The 6,000-nt window shown below is 47.1% G+C and overlaps 1 protein-coding gene across 1 annotated transcript in view; it reads left to right on the top strand.

Annotated features, from left to right (window-relative positions):
• Positions 1-1,688: 1,688 nt before the first annotated feature.
• KCNJ6 (potassium inwardly rectifying channel subfamily J member 6) overlaps positions 1,689-6,000 on the top strand; it is a 327,087-nt gene continuing 322,775 nt past the window's right edge. Inside the window, exon 1 of the mRNA XM_004463544.3 lies at positions 1,689-2,420. The gene's annotated coding sequence lies outside the window, so the exon portion shown is untranslated. The remainder of the gene's footprint in view (positions 2,421-6,000) is intronic.

Genomic DNA, 6,000 nt, shown 5'->3' with positions numbered 1-6,000 from the left:
AACACTGTTCCTGCCCCATTCATGAAGAACTAGAGCCCACATTGCCCCGGCAGATGTGTCAAGGTAGGGGAGTTTATCAAGTGTTCAAAGAAGAGAGATAGATTGTTAACCTTCTCTTGACTCACTCAATCTAATGACATAGAAGAAAGAAACTTTGTGAAATCCTTTCGTTGGTGGAGCCATATCTAATCAAAATTAGCAAGCATACCGTAGCAGCTTCACAGATGAAACAGAATATTCTTCACACAACCCCAGTGAATGTGAATTGTTCTTGTCATGCTCTAGGGCTGTTTCCACCAAAATCCTGCATCTTGCATCCTCACTCAGTGCCCCCTTGCAGATTGATTGGTCCAGCTGTTGTTTGTTTATTTTTATCTCTGACACAATCACTACATCCAGAAGGTACCCTGAGGCAAAAAATCACATACTACCTATACTAATCCTTCCGTACATGGAACATGTGACTCAGAAGTGAGAGCAAGTGAGATTACCACCTCTCAGGGAAAATCAACAACAAATAAAAGCTCAAAGCTGTGCACCCAGTTGATTTGTGTATAACTGATGATGCAAACTGAGGCAAACATCTCCCCATTCAAATGTCATCTTTAGTAAGCAGATAGCATTCCTGAAGGCCTAAATTGCTGTGCAGTTAGTATGCACGAATACAGAATAAAATAAATCTTGGAAATAGGAGGTCTCAGTCAGCTCTTTCTCTGGAGCAGGATTACTTTCTGGGAGGTGGAGATTCTGTGCCTTGTTGAAGGAAAGTCACTGTATAAAGTGGCACGATAACTGGTTATGGAAAGGGCCATTATAAAATTATTATCTAATGGTTCTAATGGCTCTTACAATTTAGTTGTCAATCCATATATCCCTAGGGAAAAGCTTACATAAAAGAGCTTCTGTACAATAGGTAGAAGTAAATTGTAGGAAGACCTTAGAAATGTAGAACTATTGTTTCTAAAGACCATAAGAACATAAGGGCAGAAGGAGTGCTATAATTGGCTCCTGGAATAATATACAGCAAGATAAAATTCAAAGGAGTTAGTAATTGTCTACAAAAGGGGTTTTCCTGAAAACTCAACTTGAAGATAAACAGGGTTATGCAAGAAAAAAAAGCTCATAATCCCCTCCTTGTCTCCAGTGCTCCCAGACATATCAGCGTGGGGGTGGGTTGGAACAGCCGTGAGGTCAGGGTCCCAGCTGCCGGGGACAAGGCAGGCTGAAAGGAGCAGCCACCGACTGGGGCCCTGAGCTGGACCACGAAGTCCTGGGCGCGGCCTGGGCCCTCCCGCCCACCACCTGGGCGCGCCCTCTCCCGGCCCTTTGGACTTTGCGCGCTCCAGCTCTGGCACCCGGCCGGCTTTTCCTCGCTTTGAGCCCACAGGGAGGAAGTGACCAGACCCTCTTTTCTCCTGGTTTCACAAAACCCTAAAGCCCCCCAAACCGGCAGACAAAAACGAATCCCCTCTGTCCTGGGCTCTTTTCTGCTTTCCAGTCGTTTCTCCAGGAAACACTGAACGACGTGGGTTCGAGGGGTGCAGAAGTTGGGAGAGGGCTGAACCCAAGAGTTTCCGCCTGCATGGAGCGCCCACGTTTCCACTTTCGCCTCGGAGCAATGGGGGTCGGCTCGGTTACTGGCGCACGGGCTCCTGCTGGAGGAGGGGCAGCGGAGGACTCCGCCCCGCACCCTCCCCCCGCGCTGAAATGTGTGTCGGGATGGGTGGTGAAGTGGGTACCCCCGGGTCTCCCGCTCCGTCCTCCCCGCCCCGCCCCCTTCGTCTCTGGACCTTGCTGTGCAGCCGCTCCTCTCCAGCGCGCGGCGCTGCGCACGCTCTTATCCCCGAGCCGCGTCGCTTCTTGCGCTGACAGCGGGGCGCAGCCAGCAGGCTGGAATTGAGTAGCGTTCATTGAATCTGCGGATTTCATGACGTCTCCCTGCGTGGTCCATCACTTTTCTCCCTGCCTGGGATTTTTTTTTTCTTTTTCTGCCGCTCTTGCCTTTTCCCCCCTCCAGCCAGCAGGTCTCCCTCCCTCGTCCCTGCCCGAACGCACACCCCTCCGCCCCCCTTTGGCCCCGGCGCCAGCCCTCCTCTCCGCTCTCGGCGAGAGGGAGCCAGTTTGAAGACGGCCGCACCTGGCCGGAGAGGTTGGGCGGGCGGAGGGGTGGGGATCCGCGGGAACCTGGAAGCTGGAGCCAGCGCTGGATGAACCGCGAGGAGGATGGAGTCTCCTGCCCGCCTCCCGGGGCTGATGTGAAATCTGACCATCTGGTTCCATTTTTTGTTTTTCTTTTTCTTTTCCTTTTCGTTTTCTTTTTCCTTCCCTCGCCATCCATCGTGTAGTGAATAATTATTCAATCTTGCTCCGTTCCAAGAGAGGAGATCATGATTGAATGAAACCACCCTGTCCACCACAAGGTAAGCGGTGCGCTGAGTTGCTCGAAGGCGAGAGGCTTGCAGAAATGTTCAGTGCCCTCGGGTCCCTACCTCCCCCTCCCCAGCCGCCGTCGCTGCAGGCACTCCACTTCAGCGAGAAGCTTGATCCCAAGTCTATAAAACGGCTAGGGAGAAGCATGTTACATAACAGAAGGGAAATCTGTTTCATATGGTTTTCATTAGCAACTGAAAACTCGCAAGGGGGGCGGGGAGGGGGGGTCTGCAAGCCCTGGGCTCAGAGAAATCCAGTCAGTTATTGCAGACATCATTTCAACATCCGTTGGGAAAGATGGAATGCACTGATTAACTGGCAAGGGCAGGGCAGCTTGCGGTGTAGTTTACAGTTGGGGAAAGCCTATTGTCTTTGTTGAAAGCTGTAACCTTGCTCTGCTTTGCATAAAGAGGAGAAGGAGAGAAACAGGAGAGCATATATGAGAAGGAAGAAAAGTGAGGGGTCGGAAAAACAGAGAATGGGAAACTGAATAACTCCCAACTGTTTTCTATCAGTAAAACTGGAGATGTGCTGTGATGACTAAAGGCAGTGAGCGGAAGACCTGGCTGGATGTATACTGAATTGTTTTGTAATGGAGCAGGGGTTAACATCACATTAGATGTTCGTGGCATTTAGGGTGTTAGGTGAATCTGCTACCTTTGCTTCCTCTTGGGTATATTTTCATTTGCATCAAGACATTATGCTTGGATTAGTTTTTAACCAAAATAACAACATCTCCCAAACCCAATACAATCCTGGGTTAATCCACAGGTATAAATTTTTTTGAGCCAGGCACAATATGGAGAGACTCTTGGGGTGGGTGTGGGGGGAGATCATATCTCAATCGAAACAGCAACAGAAATGGGGTGAGGTTAGTGGAGAAGCACAATACCAGAAACATTTCTAAAGAATCTGGCTTCCACCCCCGAAAACGGAAGGGAAAAAAAAAAATTCCAGTGTTTGAGAGTTTGAGATTCATTATATGTCTAGAGTGTCTTCTGATGGGGAGCCCCACCATGCAGGATGCGAAGCCACATCTGCTAGCACGGTGCCCTGCTTGTCTTTCTTCTGCTGAAGAACGGAGGAGGGGGTGCTCAAGAGCAAGCCCAGGGACTGCTTAGAAAGAAAGAGGGACTTGCAGTAGTCAGGTCTGAGCTAACTAAGCTTCGCCCATTTTGCCTGGAGAAAGAGAGAGAACAGGCTCGAGTCTCCATGGCGACCCAGGTGGGAGGGAAGAAGGCAGCTCCAATTACAGAGAAAACATTGGACAAAACTTTCCCAGCTTCAGGCAAAGAAATAAGCCTTCGCGTGCCCTGTGGAGGGTCCCAGGGCATTTGACTCTACGATTTCTTGTCGGCGACCCGCGAGGGGGCGCCTAGAGCTGGCCGGCGCTCGGGTGCTCCCTCAAAACGCCCGAAAGTTAACCCGAGGCCACCGAGATGGTTTCGGGAGCAGGTGCCGGGTTCAGCACCAAGGCCAGCGCACAGGCGACGAGGTCGGGTCTCCCCGTCTGCCGCTCCCGGGAGCAGGGTTTAGCTCCTTTGGTTGCTGGAAGTGATTCGCTTTTTATAAAAGGAACGGTTCCCTTGTCCGTGTGGAATCTGGTTATCTGATTATCCACGGAATGACACGGGGCAGGGGAGCTTCCAAATCATCCATTTCATGCATGGTGGCGCATCAGAGTAGCTGTTCATAATCAAGAACACTGAAAACAGCAAAAGACTGAGCTGGACTGAGAATGGAGAAAAGAACTCGTTCTCAGGGGAAGAAGAAAGAGCGCGGGCACACGCACACACACTCACACTGGATCAGCCTTTAATGAGAGTTGTCTGGTTTCAACCATGTCCCTTTGGCTTACAAAAGCATCCTGTTCATTTCTCGGTCTCTAGCTTACAAAAGCATCTATTCATTTCTCCGTCTCTAGCTCTCTTTAACTTTTCCTTGGGCTCAGACGGCGGAAAGCCGCCGTGGCAGCATCCTGGTCGGCGAGAGACTGGCCAACCACGTCCTTTTGGGGGGTCCGGAGACCCGAGAGGGCGGAGAAATAGCTTACTTTTAATCCAGACCCGAAAGAAACCCAAGCAGAGCAGACGGGCTCCTGGAAAGGCCAGAGGGTGTGTTAGCTAGATAAGAGCCAGTTAAGAATGAGCAGGTAGGTACAATTCCAAGACTGCAGTCATAGGAAATTGAGAGGAATCACTTCTGTTAATACAAGCAGGGAAGAATCTGCGTGGGAGGGGAGGATTTATCATAATTCAAGTTCCATTCCAACATTGGTACAGAGAAAACAGGTAAGTGTATCTAGCAATGATGCCATCACCTTTGGAGAAGGGCCCCTTTGAGCAGCTCTCCTCCTCCTTGGTAGTGTAGGACACTTTTTATTTCTTTTCTTTTTCTTTTTTTTTTTTTTTTTTTACTCTTTCCGTACTGATGATACAAATTAGAAATATAGTTCGGGAAGGTGGCATTCATACTTGAAGTAAAAAAGCCTTTAAGAGCAGCATCCAGGAGTTACAAGGTAGAGTCTGAATTGCAGAGCCCAATCAAGGTTTTGCAACTGGTTGGAAATACTGGTAAAGCCTCTAAAATACCCCTGGCTACATTTCTCTTTTGAGGATGCACTTGTACGAGTGTTGTTGGGCTGGTTCTGATTTGCTATTTGTAAAGGTAAACAAGTTGTACTTGTTTTCCTTGCTGGGTTGTTTCCCAACAATCTTATTATTTTCAGAAGGTAATGTATGCAAAGGACTCATGGCTTGATTAAAGCATTGCATTTATACCTTCCAGTATTTTGTTATGATAACTAGTGAAAATAGAAGTAATCTATTCTGAACTTGTGCAAAAGAGTGAGCTATTACACTATTTCTTACCTTTTTTTCCCTGGTAAGGGATGACAAGTTTATTCATGTTTTAATTTATAAATGAATTGTTACCTAAAGTAGAGAGAAGACACGCATGGAGTTTTGTTTGGACTTACAGCAGCTGTAGCCTGGCTTTGCTCATCTGATATTATCAGCAAAAAAGAAGTGGATCTTAGTTACAAAGATAAAGTTAAATAAGAATATATATTTAAATATACAAAAGAATATATTCATAAATTCTGAAGTTCAAGTCTCTCATGAATTAAAAATAAGGAGTTTGCAAATGATCTAATTATAGGAAATTGCTCAATCAATAATGTTCAGTTCTATTGGGTTCTGTGCTCATGCACTCAAGACTAATTTGTCAAATTATGACTTGCTTTCTTCCTGAGTGGCTATCTGCTAAGCAAAGTGAGCAAAGCATCTTTATTGAGCAAAGTGTCATTATGTTCTTATGGCAATCAAAGAAATTCATTTACCCATTTTAAGTGAGATTTGTTAAGGACAAGCATCTTAGTAAATTGGCACCCCTGCTCATTTCGTGCCATTTTATGATTTTTTAAAAACTCCTTAGGATACCTTGCTTTGGTATTTCTTACATATTCAGCAAGTAATACATTCACTTGTAAGACCCAGCCCTGATTTTAGTGCATAGGACTTTCTGTAGGCTCGGTCCTTTGAGAATATGAATATGCTTTCATTCACTCTC

Source organism: Dasypus novemcinctus, chromosome 4 (assembly GCF_030445035.2).
Source record: "Dasypus novemcinctus isolate mDasNov1 chromosome 4, mDasNov1.1.hap2, whole genome shotgun sequence".
NCBI classification, from domain to species: domain Eukaryota; kingdom Metazoa; phylum Chordata; class Mammalia; order Cingulata; family Dasypodidae; genus Dasypus; species Dasypus novemcinctus.
Note: the sequence above shows the minus strand (reverse complement) of the source record. Positions and strands in the feature narration are given on the sequence as shown.